Raw genomic sequence first — 19,713 nt, 5'->3', positions numbered from 1 at the left:
ACAGGACTGGGGATCGTATTCAAGGTCAAAGTGTAAGTGATGGAGCTAGGATTGCCATCAGACTGCTCGGCAAGCAGCGGTTCTTAAACTCGTCCTTGGCGGAACCACCAGAGTCAGGTTTTCAAGATGTCCCTAATGAATATGCATGGAGACATCTGCATGCCTACTACCTCCATCTCTTTCATTCATATTCATTATGGATGTCCCAGCTAGTTGACGGTCCCCCAGGACAGGTTTGAGAACCACTGCTCTACTCTATTCACCCTCCTACCAGGATATTTCAAGAGGGAACAGGTAATAACACATAACATTCCCTGTGTCTGGCGTTGCAGTCGAGTACAGGATAAACAGTAGAGGAAGAGGGTGCTGAGTTTTATCAAAGCTTTTTATAGTAAATTAGAGGACCAACAGTACTGTTTATCCTGTACTCAATTGCAACGCCAGACACAGGGAATGTTATGTTCCCTCTTGTCTTCTCCCCCAGTTCTTATGGCTGGTGCTGCCTGTGCTCATTAGGAAACACATCACCCTATTCCTTGTGACCCCCTCCGCTCCTCAGTTTCTCATGGCTGCAGATGCTCAGGCTCATTAGAAAACTCAGCACCCTATTCCTTGTGACTCCTTATGTCTGGTGATGTTCACATTCATTAGGAAACAGCATATGGCAGAAGTAGGTCTACAAACCCATAGATGCAGAAGGGTAAATCAAGGCCTGGCACAGCTTGTCCAGATGCTGTGAAGACAGTATGCTCTTAATGGTAACAAAATCCTAGAAAATAATTTATTATATATTTTTTTTTTTTGCAGTGCAACCATTTTTCATAATGACCTTTATTCAGGTTTGTTTAATGTACAAAAAGAAATGAAGAGGAGAAAAATATCTTATTTTTTCATACAGCCATCACAGCGATGGGTGAGTTTGCCATTTGTCTCTGTGCTGCTTACAGGAAGTTGTCAAACTGTGAAGCGTTATCCAGTGTATCTTGACCTGGATGGAACTGAGACTTTATTTAAAGAGGTGGGAAGGGTGACTCTAGAACTGTGATGTAACTTAATTATTATATATACAATAAAAGTAACCCTTCCCAACTTTTCTCTTGTGGTGTGGACTCTTTATAGACACTGTTAATCGAAAGCTTTTATCCACTGTGGTGTCTTGATCAACAGCTTTATTATGGATATCGGAGAAAAAGCCCCCCCACACACACACACACAAACACACACGCTTCAGGGGCGATACTTTTACTAATATATAAATTAGAATAACAAACATAAACCATAACTACTACTACTATTAAACATTTCTATAGCGCTACTAGACTTACGCAGCGCTGTACAAATTAACATGAAAAGACAGTCCCTACTCAACAGAGCTTACAATCTAGATTGGACAGACAAACAGACAGCTAGGGGTGGGGAAATTGAAGGACATTATTAGCCATGTAGACTTTGGTGTCTCTACTTAGAAAGTGTCACAATAGGGAACGGAACTTTCCTATTAGGATCTGTGGGATCCTGTCTCCAATTGATCCAGAATGACCACTGTTGAAGACAGGAGACTGGATGTTATGGATCCACTGGTGTGCTTCAGCATAGCATTTTTAATGCTCTTATGAGCTCATGTACCTGATCTACAAGATTGCATTTCTGATGACAGTCACTTCAGCCTGCAGAGTCTGCAAGTTACAGGCCACAAAGACTTATCCACCTTAGAAACACAGCCTTATAAGCATTAGCCACTGTAAAAATCATTCATTAATATAACTGAAAACTATAACTTAGGAACGTAAAAATAGGAGCAGGTTTGGGAGGCAGTGGTTGAAGGGCATTCACCAAGCCCCCTCCCTGCCCATCTTCAAATCTTTGCTCAAAGCCCACCTCTTCAACATTGCATTCAGCACCTAACCTTTATGCCTCTATTCAAGAAATCTAGACTGTCCCTATTTGACTGGCTGTACATTTGTCCTTTAGATTGTAAGCTAATTGAGCAGGGACTGTCCTTCTCTGTTAAACTGTACAGCGCTACGTAACCCTAGTAGCGCTTTAGAAATGTTAAGTAGTAGTAAGGATGTGTTCACTTCCAGTTACGTACAATTTTGTTATGTGTTGTTTTTTTTTATAATGCAAGAAAAGATTTTCTAATAAATTCTGAAAGATGTTGCCAGAGAATATGATAAAAGCAGTGAGCTTAAATAGGGTTTTTAGAAGGTTTTGATAATTTCCTAAAAATAAAAAAAAAACTATGCCATTAATAAGATGGACTTGGGAAAATTCACTGCTTTTGGGATCTTGCCAGGTAATTGTGGCTTGAATTTGCCACTCTTAGAAACAGTTGGGCTTAATGGACAGAATCCAGACCCTTGCAAGGTCTATTTAGTGACAATCTCTTGTCTCGCAGAAGGCTGAACTAGATCAGTTAATATGCCAGAATGAAGATGAGCTCTGCGGAGGGCCAGGCCCACCTTGCATCTCATCATAATTATCACTGAGCCAGGAGTGGTACTCCAGCAACATCCCTATCAAATCTCAGAAGCCTGTGGAAAAAGACATCATTGAAATGCTAGAACTGGATGTCATTGAGACATATTGTGCTGGTACTAAAGCCAGACAGGAGCATCCAGATTTTGTATTGATTTTTAGAAGATGAATGCTGTCATTAAACCAGAGGCCTAGCCCATGCCAAGGGTAGATGAACTCATTCAGAGGCTAGGAGGGGCCTGATTCATTTCAACTGCCAAAGAGAAAGACAGCCTTTTCAACAGCCCAGGATTTGTTCCAGTACCTCCATGGAGCTCCTGCTACCTTCTAATACCTTATAGAACATTTTCCATAGGCTATAGTTACAGCTCGGAGAAAAACTAAAAGGGGCTAGCAGCACATAGGCAAGCTCTCAATTAGCAAAGGGACTACACCATCCATCTGCAAGTCTTCCTAAACTATCAAACACAAAGGCAAAATACTAGTAAAAAAAGAAAACAGGAGAGACTACTGCATTCCACATTCTCATATTTTCTTCTTTGGTAAGCCCTCACAGCCAGCCTCCCATCAAACTCCTTATTCAAAGTTAGTGTGACAGAGGAGAGTCTAGTGCATTGTGTTCTGGATGCATTTTTTTCTCATTATTGTTAATCATGCTATCATCTGGATAGTGTCATGATTATCTGGATTTTCAGAAGGCGTTTGACAAAGTACCTCATGAAAGACTCCAGAGGAAATTGGAGAGTCATGGTATAGGAGGTAGTGTTCTATTGTGGATAAAAAACTGGTTAAAAGATAGAAAACAGAGAGTAGGGTTTAAATGGCCAGTATTCTCAATGGAGAAGGGTAGTTAGTGGGGTTCCTAAGGGCTAGGACCGCTGCTTTTTAACATATGACCTAGAAATGGGAGTAACTAGTGAGGTAATTAAATTTGCTGATGACACAAAGTTATTCAAAGTCATTATTAAATCGCAGGAGGATTGTGAAAAATTACAAGCGGAACTTGGGAGACTGGGCATCTAAATGGCAGATGGCGTTTAATGTGAGCAAGTGCAAAGTGATGCATGTGGGAAAGAGGAACCCGAATTATAGCTATGTCATGCAAGGTTCCACGTTAGGAGTCACGGACCAAGAAAGGGATCCAGGTGTTGTAGTTGATGATACATTGAAACCTTCTGCTCAGTGTGCTGCTGCGGCTAAGAAAGCAAATAGAATGTTAGGTATTATTAGGAAAGGAATGGAAAACAAAAATGAGGATGTTATAATGCCTTTGTATCGCTCCATGGTGCGACCGCACCTCGAATATTGTGTTCAATTCTGGTCGCCGCATCTCAAAAAAAGATATAGTGGAATTAGAAAAGGTGCAGAGAATGGCGACGAAAATGATAAAGGGGATGGGACGACTTCCCTATGAGGGAAGGCTAAAGCGGCTAGGGCTCTTCAGCTTGGAGAAAAGGCTGAGGGGAGACATGATAGAGGTCTATAAAATAATGAGTAGAGTTGAACGGGTAGATGTGAAGCGTCTGTTCACGCTTTCCAAAAATACTAGGGCTAGGGGGCATGCAATGAAGCTACAATGTAGTAAATTTAAAACGAATCAGAGAAAATGTTTCTTCACTCAACGTGTAATTAAACTCTGGAATTCGTTGCCAGAGAATGTGGTAAAGACGGTTAGCTTAGCGGAGTTTAAAAAAGGTTTGCACAGCTTCCTAAAGGAAAAGTCCATAGACCGTTATTAAATGGACTTGGGGAAAATCCACTATTTCTGGGATAAGCCGTATAAAATGTTTTGTACATTTTTGGGATCTTGCCAGGTATCTGCGACCTGGATTGGCTACTGTTGGAAAGAGGATGCTGGGCTCAATGGACCTTTGGTCTTTCCCAGTATGGCAATACTTATGTACTTATCTGCACAGTAGATTTACTGTATCTTAGGGTTTAAGATGCCAGCAGACACCAAACTTTTACATACCCCTTCCAAAATACTACCGTCTAAAAGGTCCTAGGTATTTCATTACCTTATTTACAGCTGCTGTTTGTGAGTCAGCAGCATGGAAATCTTCCTGGGGAGGTAGCTCAGAAGCTTTTGTAACGTTAATCTAAAAGTAGCTCAACCACTTAGGCTCCATCATTATGAGGATGAAGAACATCTGCTACAAGTAACTTTGTTTTCCTCCTAAGAACATGACCTGTTACCACTGAATAGGATCCTGGAGAATTATTCATAACAGTCAAGTTATGGAGGAGGAGCTGGGCTGACAAGGGTAACCCTAGTAGCGCTCTAGAAATGTTAAGTAGTGGTTCAAACCTTACTGCCATTCCCTGTTACCTTGCCTCAGGTATACGCTTAGGTTGTAAGTCTTCCAGAAACAGGGAAAATACTAAGGGGCTCATTTCAAAGCACTTAAACTAACAAAGATCCAAAGACTACTGTGGAACTTTGTAAGTCTTAAGTGAGCACCTAAGTTAGCTGCAGCAGGGCTCACAGGAATAAAATGTGTATTGTAACAGATACTCTTTAGTAAAAGACTCACCAGAAGCTCATACTGAAAAATAATAAAAACAGATTCACTTGAACAGCCTCAAAATATTTATGGAAGGGAAGAAAAAGTAGCCCTATGCTCTGTATTCTTAACAAGGGGCAATATATACAAATGCCTCACACTGAGAAACACTTTGCCCCAAAAGCCAATGCCTGCATTATTTCCTGCACCAGATTCAGCCTCTGCTTATTTTAACAGACAGTTAAAACCAATTTTTTAGCAAGGCAGTATCAATATGGGTTTTTTTTTTACATAGTAACATAGTAGATGACGGCAGAAAAAGACCTGCATGGTCCATCCAGTCTGCCCAAGACAAACTCATATGTGTATACCTTAACTTGAATTTGTACCTGTCCTTTTCAGGGCACAGACCGTATAAGTCCGCCCAGCAGTATTTCCCGCCTCCCAACCACCAGTCCCGCCTCCCCGTATAAGTCTGCCCTCCCCTATCCTAGCCTACCGTTCGCCCACCTTCTATACCTACCCTAGCAACTCTCTTCCGTCTTCCCTCCTCCCTTCCTTAATTGCTACACATTTCTAACTGTATCTGATATCCTGATATAACAATGTTAACAGATCTATGTAAGCCACATTGAGCCTGCAAATAGGTGGGGGAATGTGGGATACAAATGCAATAAATAATAATAATAAATAATTCCCGTTTTGTTTTATTGTTTTCAGAGTCTATTTGTGTTTTATAACTGAATTTTTTAACTTTGTGTATGTTTTTTTTGTAAAGCAGATAGTGCTGGGTGCAACTTTTCAAAAATAAAATGTGCACCAAGATGTGTGCCTGCTTTTTCCACTGAAACTACCATCCACAGATTTGAAAGTGCTGTCTACACTTTACTCTCCCAACTGATACATGCCCTCTGCAAACACCTACTTCCATATCATCATGCTGATCAATCCATAGACTGGTGGGTTGTGTCCATCTACCAGCAGGTGGAGATAGAGAGCAATCCTTTTGCCTCCCTATATGTGGTCATGTGCTGCCGGAAACTCCTCAGTATGTTCTCTATCTCAGCAGGTGGTGGTCACACACAGCAGCAGCTCTGGCTAGGTCTCCAAGCCTAATTTTTAGGTTTTGTTGAGTACCTGGGGTTGAAGGCTCTTCTTGAGCAAGTGCAAACCTGGTGGCGCCAGGTCCCTCCTTTTCTCCCCCCTCCCGCTGGCTCCGTTAAAAAAAAAAAAATTTGGGACGTCGTTAAAGGCGTTTATTTCGACGTTTATTTAAACGTTTATTGCAGCTACTCACTGGGACACCAGGTCGTTACAGCTCGGAGCGAGAAGCAGGTAATTTTTACCTTTTTATAGCGGGCAGGGGGTTCCCTGATCGATCTCCACGTGGCCTATGGCGTCGGAGGGCGAGGGCGCGAAGAATCGCTCCCCGGACCGCGTGTGCGCTTCTAGCGGGGATGCGGGGGTCTTAAAGTCTGATTCGCCCTTGTTGGGTGTCAGTTCGGAGGCCGGTCAGTGTCCCGGGTCTTCCTCCGGTGCGGCGGTTTTTCCCGCCATAAATGCCCATCCCCGCTGGTCGCCTCCGCCATCTTGGCCGGCCACTCTGCTCGGACGGCTTCTTCTTGGGCCGCCCTTGAGCTGGGAGACGTTAATGCCATGGCCGCCCTTGATTTGGGCGACGGCAAAAAAGCGGCTAAAGTTAAGCGCCGTTCTTCCCGCGCGGCTCCTTCGAGGAGTGTCGTGACGGACGCCATCTTGGATGCGCAGCATGTTTCGCCCCCGCTCTTGCGAGCGCCGGTTGAGGGTGCGTCTAGGGCTGTGGCCCAGGCTGCTGAAGTGCACAGTCTGGGGGGTTTCTCCCCCGAATTTATTTTGCTGCTGCATCAGGCCTTCCTTATGCAAAACGCTGCCCCTTCTCCCTTGTCCGATAAAGGGGTTGAGGCCCCCAGAAGTAAACGCCCTCGGGTGGATTCCCAGGCCTTAGAGGACGCTGTTTCCTCTGATGTAGATGAGGGCAGCATATCTGAGTTCTCCCAACGGTCCTTTGGGGATTCCTTGGAGGAGACGGATTCCCGCTCGGATGGAGCGGATGACCCCTCTGCAGCGCGGATCTTTCGCTCAGAGGATTTGCCCAACCTGTTAGTGCAGGCCATGAGCATTTTGAAGATTTCCTCTCCAGCGGACGTCTCTCCCTCAGCCCCTGTTGGCTCCGCCATTATGCTAGGGACGAAGCGCCCGCCTAGAACCTTCCACGTCCATGATGCCATGCACACCTTAGTTTCGGCTCAATGGGATGTCCCGGAAGCGAGCCTCAAAGTGGCTAGGGCTATGTCCCGCCTCTATCCTTTGCCTGAAAGTGAACGGGAGGCCTTTCTTTGGCCTACCGTGGATTCTTTAATCACTGCGGTGACTAAGAAAACAGCGTTGCTGGTGGAAGGTGGCACGGCCCTAAAGGACGCCCAAGACAGAAGATTGGAGGCGGCCTTAAGGTCGTCCTTCGAGGCGGCTGCCTTAAGTTTGCAGGCCTCAGTTTGCGGCTCCTATGTGGCCAGGGCGTGCCTGACGATTGTGCAGCGGGCTTCCCCCTCGGATCCTTCCTTGAGGGCTGATTGGCCGGCCCTGGAATCGGGCTTGGCTTATTTGGCAGACTTACTGTATGATGTCTTGAGAGCCTCTGCGCGGCGGTGGCTTTGGCTGAAACATTGGTCTGCTGACCACGCCTCTAAGTCCCGCCTGGCTAAGTTGCCTTTTAAAGGCAAGCTGTTCTTTGGGGTCGAGCTGGACAAAATTGTGACCGATCTCGGCACGTCTAAGGGCAAGAGGTTACCAGAGGTTAGGGCTCGGGCCAGTGCTCGCCCCGGTATCTCCAGAGGACGGTTTCAGGAAGCCCGTCGGTACCGCCCGGGCAAGTCGGGCTCCTCTGCCCCCTCTTCCTTCAAGAGGAATTTCTCCCCCAAGCAGCATTCCTTTCGCAGAGACCGCCGTCCCGGAGGTGCGCCCTCCGGTCCTCCCCCAGGGTCTCGTACCCAATGACGGGGTCCTGGTCCATGGCCCAGTGCAGATTGGAGGACGCCTGTCCTCGTTTCTGGGCGAGTGGACCAGGGTAACTTCAGACGCTTGGGTGCTGGAAGTCATCAGAGACGGCTACAAGCTAGAGTTCTGCCGACCCTTAAGAGACGGGTTTGTACTCTCTCCCTGCAAGTCTCCGGTCAAAGCTGTGGCAGTGCAGCAGACCTTGGTCAATCTGATCCGCCTGGGTGCGGTCGTTCCGGTGCCAGAAAATCAGCTTGGCAAGGGACGTTACTCCATTTACTTTGTGGTACCAAAGAAAGGAGGTTCTGTACGGCCTATCCTCGACCACAAAGGGGTCAATCGGGCCTTGAAAGTTTGGCACTTTCGCATGGAGACTCTCCGCTCTGTTATAGCGGCAGTGAAGGCAGGGGAGTTCCTGGCATCCTTGGACATCAAGGAAGCGTACTTGCATATTCCCATCTGGCCTCCTCATCAACGCTTTCTGCGTTTTGCAGTCCTGGGCCGACACTTCCAGTTCAGAGCCCTCCCGTTCGGGTTGGCTACTGCTCCGCGGACCTTCTCCAAAGTAATGGTGGTCATCGCGGCCTTCCTGCGAAAGGAAGGAGTACAAGTCCATCCTTATCTGGACGACTGGTTGATCCGAGCCCCCTCTTATGCAGAGTGCGGCAAAGCTGTGGACCGGGTGATTGCTCTTTTGAGCTCCCTGGGGTGGATCATCAACTGGGAGAAAAGCCAGCTGCACCCGACTCAGTCCCTGGAGTATCTGGGAGTTCGATTCGACACCCAAGTGGGCAGAGTGTTCCTGCCGGACAATCGGATTGTCAAACTTCAGGCTCAGGTGGACCAGTTCCTAGTAGCCTCTCCGCTTCGGGCTTGGGACTATGTGCAGCTGTTGGGCTCTATGACGGCCACGATGGAAGTAGTGCCCTGGGCCAGGGCTCATATGAGACCACTACAACACTCTCTGCTGCAGCGCTGGACTCCGGTGTCGGAGGATTATGCTGTGCGCCTTCCCTTGGACCCAGCAGTGCGCAAGGCGCTGAGCTGGTGGCTGAAGACAGACAAGTTGTCTGCAGGGATGCCTCTTGTGACCCCGGAGTGGATTGTCGTCCCGACGGACGCCTCTTTGACGGGCTGGGGAGCCCACTGCTTGGGAAGGACAGCGCAGGGGCTCTGGTCTCCTGCAGAGGCAAAGTGGTCTATCAACCTCCTGGAACTCAGAGCCATTCGGTTGGCGCTTTTGGAGTTCCTCCCGGTACTGGCGTTGAAGCCAGTACGGGTCCTGTTGGACAATGCCACGGCTGTGGCCTATGTCAACCGCCAGGGAGGTACCAAGAGCGCCCCTCTAGCCAAGGAAGCCATGAATCTATGCCAGTGGGCGGAAGCGAACCTGGAACAGCTGTCAGCTGCCCACATTGCCGGAGTCATGAATGTCAAGGCGGACTTTCTCAGTCGCCATACCTTGGAGCCCGGAGAGTGGCAGTTATCGGCTCAGGCGTTCTTGGACATCACGAAGCACTGGGGCCGAGCCTAGATCTGATGGCGTCATCGGCCAATTGCCAAGTGCCGCGCTTTTTCAGCAGAGGACGGGACCCTTGATCTCTGGGAGTAGATGCTCTTCTCCAACAGTGGCCGACACAAGAGCTTCTCTATGTGTTCCCGCCCTGGCCCATGTTGGGCAGGGTACTAGACGGGGTGGCAAAGCATCTGGGCCGGATAATCCTGGTGGGTCCGGACTGGCCCAGACGTCCCTGGTATGCGGACTTGATCAGGCTCTCAGTGGATGACCCTCTGCGGCTGCCAGTGGAGCAGGGCCTGTTGCATCAGGGTCCCGTGGTGATGGAGGATCCCTTCCCCTTTGGTCTTACGGCCTGGCTATTGAGCGGCAGCGTCTGAGGAAGAAGGGCTTCTCAGACAAGGTCATCGCCACTATGCTGAGAGCGAGGAAGCGCTCTACTTCTACTGCTTACGCCAGGGTTTGGCATACCTTTGCAGCGTGGTGTGAAGCAGGCTCACTTTCTCCCTTCACTGCTCCAATTTCTTCAGTGCTGGCGTTCCTGCAAGAAGGTCTGGAGAAAGGCCTGTCGCTCAGTTCCCTTAAAGTCCAGGTAGCAGCTCTGGCTTGCTTCAGGGGCCGCCTGAAGGGTACTTCCCTGGCTTCGCAGCCAGATGTGGTACGTTTTCTCAAGAGAGTTAATCACCTGCGCCCTCCTCTGCACTCAGTGGTGCCTGCGTGGAATCTCAACCTGGTGCTAAGAGCCTTGCAGAAGCCGCCTTTTGAACCCTTGTCGAGGGCATCTCTGAAAGACCTGACGTTGAAAGCAGTCTTTTTGGTGGCTATTACTTCAGCCAGAAGAGTTTCCGAGCTCCAGGCACTCTCATGTCGAGAGCCTTTTCTGCAGTTCACTGAGGCAGGAGTGACTATTCGCACAGTGCCTTCCTTCCTGCCCAAGATTGTTTCTCGCTTCCATGTGAATCAGCAGCTCTGTCTCCCTTCCTTTCGTAGGGAGGACTACCCAGAGGAATACTCTGCTCTCAAATATCTGGATGTGAGACGAGTCATCATCAGATACTTGGAAGTGACCAATGATTTCCGGAAATCGGATCATCTGTTTGTCCTGTTTGCAGGTCCTCGTAAGGGTCTGCAGGCTGCTAAGCCTACAGTGGCAAGATGGGTCAAGGAAGCCATTGCAGCGGCTTATGTGGCCGCGGGGAAGGTGCCGCCTATCCAGCTGAAGGCTCACTCCACTAGAGCTCAGGCGGCCTCGATGGCAGAGGCTGGGTCCGTCTCCTTGGAAGAGATTTGCAAGGCGGCAACTTGGGCATCGGCCCATACCTTCTCCAGGCATTACCGCTTGACTGTGGCTGCTCGGGCGGAGGCCCGGTTTGGAGCTTCAGTGTTGCGGTCAGGGATTTCAATGTCCCGCCCTGGGTGAGTACTGCTTCGGTACATCCCACCAGTCTATGGATTGATCAGCATGATGATATGGAAGGTAAAATTATGTATCATACCTGATAATTTTCTTTCCATTAATCATAGCTGATCAATCCATAGCCCCTCCCAGATATCTGTACTGTTTATATTCTGGTTGCATTTCAGATTCAAGTTTAGTCTTCAGTTCCTGTTCAGGAGGACTTCGTGTTCAAGTTTTTTCAATTGGATTCTTCAAGAGTTGAGACGAGTTTGTGTTACAGTGAGCTGCTGCATTCCTCTCCCCTCCGTTTTACGGGGCTGGATTGAGACATAAATTCTGCCGGCGCTCCCTCCCGCTTCGTGCGGCTGTAGGGCAGCTTTGTACCCCTCCCGCTTCGGCGGTGTTAGGGTCAGTCAGCTCCTCCCGCGGTTGCAGGATAAGCCAGATCCCCCCGCATTGGCGGGGTGGTGTCCCTCCCCCGCTCCGCGGGGATGAGCTGGACGGATTCCCCTCCCCCACTTGTGTGGGGATGAGCTGGGTTAATTCCCCTCCCCCGTTTCGGCGGTGGTGAGCTGGGCAGAGTGTCCCTTTGTGGGTGTAATTCTCTAAGTGCTGAGTCCTGCGGATGGAGCTTGGATATCGACATACTGAGGAGTTTCCGGCAGCACATGACCACATATAGGGAGGCAAAAGGATTGCTCTCTATCTCCACCTGCTGGTAGATGGACACAACCCACCAGTCTATGGATTGATCAGCTATGATTAATGGAAAGAAAATTATCAGGTATGATACATAATTTTACCTTCTAATACAACTAAAGGGGGGGTGTAGTGTTAATCACTGCTCATACTTTTAGTAGGGTAAGATGTGGGGAAACGTTCAGAGCGTTAGTCTAGCCAGGTAAGAGAGGCTACAGTTTAGCTAAGTTTAAATGCTTCATGAATGTAGTACTATATACTACAGCACTATGTATCATTAAAAAAGTCTTGTCTTTTCCATATGATGGTAGGATGTTTGGTTCCCCTGTGATATAAAGTGATATAAAGGTACAGAAATGTACAGAGTGTAGAAGTGCAATACTGAAGGTGAAAGAGGTTAGACGGCTGTTCTAAATGCTCAACCTGCCCTGGAGGACAGCTAAAGTGCTTTGGGACAAATTAATTGGGGATTGTAAACATAAATTTAAACATAAAATGAAACTGACAGTACACACCTTGGATAATACTGTCATAATGGGTCATGGTCTACTGTAAGCTTGCAGTTCTTGTAACATCACATGAACATCAAAAGACAGAAACTGCAGATCTAACACCTATTTACAAAAACTCAAAAGTCCTTTTCAAATTTGGGGAAACAAAAATGTATTTGTCACATGACACAGGTATAAGTAAATAGAAAATGTTTTATCAGATACAATCACTGGAAGGCCATCATCTTTCTCCCATTTCAATAATATTCCAGAAATAAATACCTTAAACATTCTTACTTCAAACAGTGATAACTGTACATTGAATACTGTACAAACTGAAGGTCAGCCCAATTGGTTCAAATGCTGGGCTAGCACAGGTTGGAGATCCTGCAAAGGTGCCTTCACAGCCTGTCCTGTTCTCCTCCCCACCCCCAACCACCACCAGAGGTGTACACCCACTGGCTTCCAACCAGCACTGTGGCCTGAGGTGTCTACAAAGGGCTACTGAAGCATTGACTGGGTTAAAGAGGGATGAGCATGGGGCCTAACTGGGAAAAACCTCCCTTAGAACAACATACAAAAGGCCCCTCAATGGTAGATTCGCTTGTTATAAATGGTGGCATGTGTGGTTGCAGAGAACACAAGCCACAAAAAGAGGACAGAAAAGCATGTGCCCCTATACTACTGTCTCTTTTGCCAGCCAAATATAAAAGGGCGGCAGAGGGTTAAAATAAGCCTCAACTGATGGCAATAAAAGAGTAGCACTTCTGCAGGGCTAGCTCAGTGGCCCCTGCAATGCTTCAACTCCAGTCTAACCCTGCTCCAGTTAGCCAGAGGGGCTGTGGAAGGAGTCAACCTCTGGCAAAAAAAAAAAAGCCCAGTAGATGAAAACAGCAAAACCAAATGGCTGGAATTGGGGCTCCCAACTCAAGAGACGGCTGAGGGGAGACATGATAGAGGTATATAAAATAATGAGTGGAGTAGAACAGGTGGATGTGAAGCGTCTGTTCACGCTTTCCAAAAATACTAGGACTAGGGGGCATGCGATGAAACTACAGTATAGTAAATTTAAAACAAATCGGAGAAATGTTTTCTTCACCCAACACATAATTAAACTCTGGAATTCGTTGCCGGAGAACGTGGTGAAGGCGGTTAGCTTGGCAGAGTTTAAAAAGGGGTTAGACGGTTTCCTAAAGGACAAGTCCATAAACCACTACTAAATGGACTTGGAAAAAATCCACAATTCCAGGAATAACATGTTTAATGTTTGTATGTTTGGGAGCTTGCCAGGTGCCCTTGGCCTGGATTGGCCGCTGTTGTGGACAGGATGCTGGGCTCAATGGACCCTTGGTCTTTTCCCAGTGTGGCATTACTTATGAGTTCCAGAAAAATCTTAGGGCTCATGCTATAATGCCACAACTAAGAGAAATTAGAGGGAATATGAACTGCAAAACCAAAATGCCCAGGTAGGTGTAAATCTAGGTTCATGGCCTGGTTCCAGCTAGCAAGAATCAATAAGTTCTCCAGCTTTACTTCTAATGGCCCCTGTAGATGGTCGAAAAAAGTACTTTCAAATTTTGAAAGCACAAATTAAACATCCCAAAATTCCAATCCTCCAAACTCAAATGGTCATTATTTCATTTACCATAGCTAAACTGGTGATGACAGAAGCTCAGATAGTATCAGCCTCCATTAGGACAGGTCATCTTTCAAAATCCAGCATGCAAAGCATTCTTTGAAATGCTTCCAAGCACTCTGTTCCTTTCCTTTCAAAGTCAACAGGGAGGCAGAGTTTATGGTTCACAAGGGGAAGGAAGAGCCACTACTGAAACATAGTAACATAGTAGATGACGGCAGAAAAAGACCTGCACGGTCCATCCAGTCTGCCCAACAAGATAAACTCATATCTGCCACTTTTTGTGTATACCTTATTTTGATTTGTACCTGTCTTTTTCAGGGCACATACCATATAAGTCTGCCCAGCACTATCCCCACCTCCCAACCATCAGCCCCGCCCCCACCACTGGCTCTGGCACAAACCATATGTCTGGCCAGCGCTATCCCAACCACAAGCCCCGCCCTCCCACCACCGGCTCTGTCACCCAATCTCGGCTAAGCTCCTGAGGATCCATTCCTTCTGAACAGGATTCCTTTATGTTTATCCCACGCATGTTTGAATTCAGTTACCGTTTTCATCACCACCTCCCGCAGGAGGGCATTCCAAGCATCCACCACTCTCTCCGTGAAAAAATACTTCCTGACATTTTTCTTGAGTCTGCCCCCCTTCAATCTCATTTCATGTCCTCTCGTTCTACCGCCTTCGCATCTCCGGAAAAGTTTCGTTTGCGGATTAATATCTTTCAAATATTTGAATGTCTATCATATCACCCCTGTTTCTCCTTTCCTCCAGAGTATACATGTTCAGGTCAGCAAGTCTCTCCTCATACGTCTTGTAACGCAAATCCCATACCATTCTCTAACAACCTCTAAAGGTCTCTACTCATCTCCTAGCTGCACTATGCAGCACAGGCTTGCAAATGCAAAGATCTGAAAAGAGCTCACATTCAGAATTAGGAAATGTATTTACATGTAAACATACTTCTTGTGAAGGCCACATATGCACTAAACTGGTGGAAATACATTCCCTTTTCCCTATGTGCACAATCTTTTCAATTCACTGCACCCATATGGAGATCTCTGAAGGTGACCCTTGGGAGAACAAAAGCATGCATGACCCTCAAGTCAACAAGAAATAGCTTCTAATGTCAATCTTTCATGGAAGTAGCAGCCATTGTGGCCATTGTTTGCAATCCACTCAAACATAATAATTATATATTTTTTTAAAAACCCAGGACTGCACAAGTGTGTGTAAATAGTATACACTAAAAGTTTCCATTATTTTCTGCATATGCCTTCTGCAAACATCTCTCCCGGCACAGGAATTCTGATACTGTTACCCTCTAGTGTCAGTACAGTAGAGATGCACATTAAAAGAAAATTATAGGTACAGATTTATATATATTTATGCCAGCTTGTCTAAGCCTACCTTTTACAAATAAAATAGTGTGATTTGCACTGGCATTGTCTAACTGAAAACACTGGGCTGTTGTGGCCTCGATAAATCTGAAGTCATTTTCACGCTAAACAAATTGCTGATAAATCGTATGAAAAATCTACATGTTCAGCTTCACAGACTTTGCTGACAAACATCTTTCAAACTGTGGGAGGAAGACATGAACTGATTACTGGACTAAACATCCACAAGGCAAAGGGAAAAGCAGTTAAATGTGCCACTGCAGCTATTCCTAACAGTGTTACCCACCAACTTCTTGGGATATGTCTCAGTATTTCCTGTTTATGCATGGATTTGGTTGAAAGTGTTTGGTTTGTGTGTTCCTTTGCCGTGCCACCGCCCACCTCCTCACCACACGTCAGACCTAGGAAGAGTTGTTACTTACTCTCAAAATGGTCCTGAGCTGATCCACTTTTCAAATAAAGGTCAGCTAAAAAGGTACAGATGTAGCCCTTGATTGACTTTCATGAGTTATACAACTTTTCACACTGAACAAAAGCTGTCTCACTAATCTAATGGACTGTAACTCATCAGAGCTGATTAGCTATCAGAAAGCTATTATCTGCAATTTGCTTTCCTGGTCTTTGTTTCTGCATATTTGTACTCGGAGCAATGAATCATTCCCCTTACATAAAATAAACATCACTCTAACCCAGAGTTTTAAACCAAGTCCTCGGGACACAACCTGTTAAGGTTCCAGGATACCCAGGGTGAATATGCATAAGAAATCTGCATGCACTACCTCCCATATATGCAAATTGTCTCATGCATGTTTATTGTGGATATTCTGAAAAGCTGACTGACTGGATGTGTACTGAGGATTGGATTGAGAACCCCTGCTCTAATTCTAACATTAAAAACATAACACAAACATTATACAGATGGCAACTGAAAATGCACTAGTCTGGGCTATTTCTCACCAAGGTGAAAACCAACTGCTAAACTCTCTCTTCTGATTCTCCTGCCTCTCTCTCATCCTTGATAGTCCTCTATATTATTTGTTACATTTGTATCCCACATTTTCCCACCTTTTTGCAGGCTCAATGTGGCTTACATAGTACCGTAAACAGCTGATTCCGGTATGAACAAATACAGGTGAAATTGTGGTAGAATGGGTTACATGTATGGTAAATGCAATTGGGGGAACTAGAAAGGGGGAGGAAGAGTTAGGGTATATCCATTACGATCTTTGGTTACTGTTATGATTGGGGTCTGAACCCCTCTCAAACTTACCTCTTTCCTGGAAGTCAGCTTCTTAGCTGGCTTCTGTTTCTTTCTCTGTCCTTTCTGAGCTGGCTCTGTCTCTCTGTGCTGGCAGCTTCCAGCAGCAGGGCTCTAATTGTTTCACTATACTGCACCTGGGTGGGTAGTCTGAGTTGCTCTAACTCTCTTTGGGTGTACTGGCTTCAAGTGTTTCACGGTTTTGCATTGGTGTGGGTTGGGCCTCTCTGGGTCAGTGTGCTTTTGCCTAGGTCTAGGGAGTGTGACATCATCAGGGAGGGCCTTGATAAAGGAAGTGGTGTTGTTTCCTTCAGGGCTTTTTGCAACAGTTGTGTTTGCTTTAGGTAGGGTGGTGCAGTGTGCACTTCTGACATTGTGTCTAGGGTCCCTGCTTGCTTTTGCTAAGGTCCAGGTTAGTGTTAGTGCAGTGTGCACTGGTGTCTATGTGTTTAGCTTTCCTGCTTTTCCCTTTGGTTCCCCTGCTTTTCCCTCTTGGTTTTGGAAGCATTGCTATGTGTAGGGCTTTGGAAGCTCTGTTGCTATTAGAAGTACTCCTGGGTTTGGTGTTGTTAGGAACACTGCAGAGTTTGCTGTTAGAAGTACTTCTGGTGTTTGTGCTATTGGGAGCATTGCAGTCTTTGCTGTTGGTGTTTGGTGATTTAGAATCACTTTTGGCTTATGTGTTAGCTTCACTGCTTTTTCCTTGTGGCTCCCCTGTCTTCCCTTTTAGTGCTAGGAGCTCTTCTGGTTGCTTGCCAGAGTAGTGCTTAGGAAGCACCTTGTTAGTTGTAGCTAGCTTGCTAGAGCAGTGCTTAGGTAGCTGGTTAGTTCTGTGTTTAGCTTATTAGTGTAAAGCTCTGCTTGTAGCTTGGTGCTTAGTAGCACCTGTGTTAGCTTTGTGTTTAGTTCCCTGCTCTGTTAGTCTAGGGCTGAGGAAGTCCCTTTCTTGAGCAGGGATTAGGAGCTCCTGTTTAGTATAGGGCTTAGGAAGTCCTTTTGTCAGTTTACGGTTAGGAACACTCCTGCTGGTTTAGGGCTTGGGAGCACGTAGATCAGTTTAGGGTTAGGAGCACTTCTGTTTCCAGTCCTGGTCCCTATGTCATCCGGTATCCAGTAAGTCCTGTCGGCTACTCGAACCCAGGAGCTCAACTCTTGGGGGGCTTAGTAGCTAAGTACAGGTGAAGCTGTTGGACCAGTCCCGTGTTCCGGTCCTGTGTCCTCCAGTCCGGGGGACCAGTCCAGGGTGTTCCAGTCTGGTGTGCTCCAGTCCAGTGTGTTCCGGTCCGGTGTGTGTTCCAGTCCTGTGTCCTCCAGTCCGGGGGATTCCAGTCCATGTGTTCCGGTTCGCTGGGCAGTGCCTGCAGTCCCTGCCGGTGTGCTTACCCAGTGTTGGTTGGTGGGTTTTGCCTGCTGCTGTCGCTCCTCGTCAGCAGCCCAAGGGCTCACGTTTGCTCCAGAGCCCGGCCCCGCGGGCTCTGAACCTGAGAACCTGACAGTTACGTTGTGTCGCGGGTATCCAGGTTTTTTATGTTGGGTCGGTGGGGTATGCTTTTCTGAACAGGTCTGTCTTCAGTAGTTTCCGGAAATTTAGGTGATCGAGCGTAGTTTTTACTACTTTTAGTAGTGTGTTCCATAGTTGTGCGCTTAAGTAGGAAAAGCTAGATGCATAAGTAGATTTGTATTTGAGTCCTTTGATGCTTGGGTAGTGGAGGTTTAGGTATGATCGTGCTGATTTTATGGTGTTTCTGGTTGGCAGGTCGATGAGGTCTGTCATGTACCCCGGTGTTTCGCCATAGATAATTTTGTAAACTTATCTGTACCCTTCGTTCTACCAGCTCTCCAGCCCTGCTCTATCACATACTAGGCTTCAATTCACTTCTCACTCTGCTCTTTGCCTTGAGTCCTTCCCTGCCTTTTCACTTCGTAATGAACAACTCAAAGCTGCCCCAAAAATCTACCTTTTCACTAAGGCTTTTATAGCTTAGTGGTCTGGCTCTGCAGGTTGATCGGCTCAATATCCTCTACTGGTCTGTTTCTTCTTCTGAATAAATCTGTTCTTTCTAGCAGTTGGAGTTCTTTTTGCTCTCTTTCAACCGTTGATCTTATTTTGTTAACCACTTTGATTTTATGAAATGTGGCATATTAAGCCAACAATAAACTAAATTCTTGCTAGAGCTTAGCTGTCGAAAGAAGGTGAAATTTAGTCATACTGGTTAATTTCCTTTCCTTTAAGCTGGGATATACCATTTTGGACAAGTGATGCAAATTGCTAATAGAAAAGACTGTCTTCAGAGTAAGGTCCGTAATCAAAGCAACCCTCAGGGGCTCAAAGGGCCCCCCACTAACAGGGGACCCAGCCTCCACCTGCAGAGCCTGCTTGACCATCTGTGCCAAGCTCTGGAGCCAAAAAAAGATTCAGGACCACTAAGGGTCCCCAGCAGGACCCCCCATAATCAGGCCTAAAAGTGGTGTGGGAGAAGCCCCGCTATCTCCCCCCCCCCCCCCCAAAGCACATGGAAGGAATGCCCATGGTGCATGCTATCTCCCCCCCCCCCCCCCCCCAATTTAGCTATCCAATTTTTTTTTTGATTTTCATGCCTGGGAGCTACAGGGGAGACAGCACCCAAGTGGAGTGCATGGGCAACAAGGGAGTGGGAGGACATGGGGACCCATCACCCACTCTGGCAGGGCCCCGCAGGGCCAAGCCAAGTGACCTGCACAGTGGTTCCTATCAAGCAAGGCTGGGGGCAGTGGAGCAACATATAGCTGCTGAGAGGGGAGGGCTGACATCGGAGTTTCTCGCTCTTGCTCCTGTGTGTCAGGACCCAGGTGATTGCATTAATGTGATAATCCAGGTCCCAGGACAAAGGAGCAGGAAAGTGACAGACTGAGGGAGGAGCAGACATAGGAAGGTAAGGGGAGGGGCAAGGGGCAGCTGGAGTAGGGGGGGAAGTGGGCCAAGTTGGGGGGGGGGGGGGAGGCAGCTGCAGAGGGCCTGCCCTGGGCCCAACTGTCTCTAGATAAACACTCCAAGCTCGACCAGATCTGGTCTGTGGATCCAAGAACCTGGCAGCTGGCTATTAGGCTCAACCAAGCTGTGTGGCAAAGGCCTGCACTGCTGGGAGCAAGGCCAGGGACCAGGAGCACCAGCCTGAACAACCCATCACCTGCAGGATACAGGAGTTTTCCATTGAGCATCAGCAAGTTATTTCAGTGATGTCACTGGGGGGAAAAAAATCAGGTTTCTCTACCTGGCTACTAGAAGGAAGGGATCACACCTGCTTGTCCAGGATGGTTCA

General features: G+C 47.1%; 1 protein-coding gene across 3 annotated transcripts in view; it reads right to left on the bottom strand.

Annotated features, from left to right (window-relative positions):
* The window catches only part of CMTR2 (cap methyltransferase 2), a 194,303-nt gene that overhangs the window by 163,132 nt on the left and 11,458 nt on the right, over nt 1-19,713 (bottom strand). The window lies entirely within an intron of this gene.

Source organism: Microcaecilia unicolor, chromosome 13, assembly GCF_901765095.1.
Source record: "Microcaecilia unicolor chromosome 13, aMicUni1.1, whole genome shotgun sequence".
Lineage (NCBI taxonomy): Eukaryota > Metazoa > Chordata > Amphibia > Gymnophiona > Siphonopidae > Microcaecilia > Microcaecilia unicolor.
The sequence above is the reverse complement of the archived record's forward strand: the minus strand, read 5'-3'. Positions and strand labels throughout refer to the sequence as shown.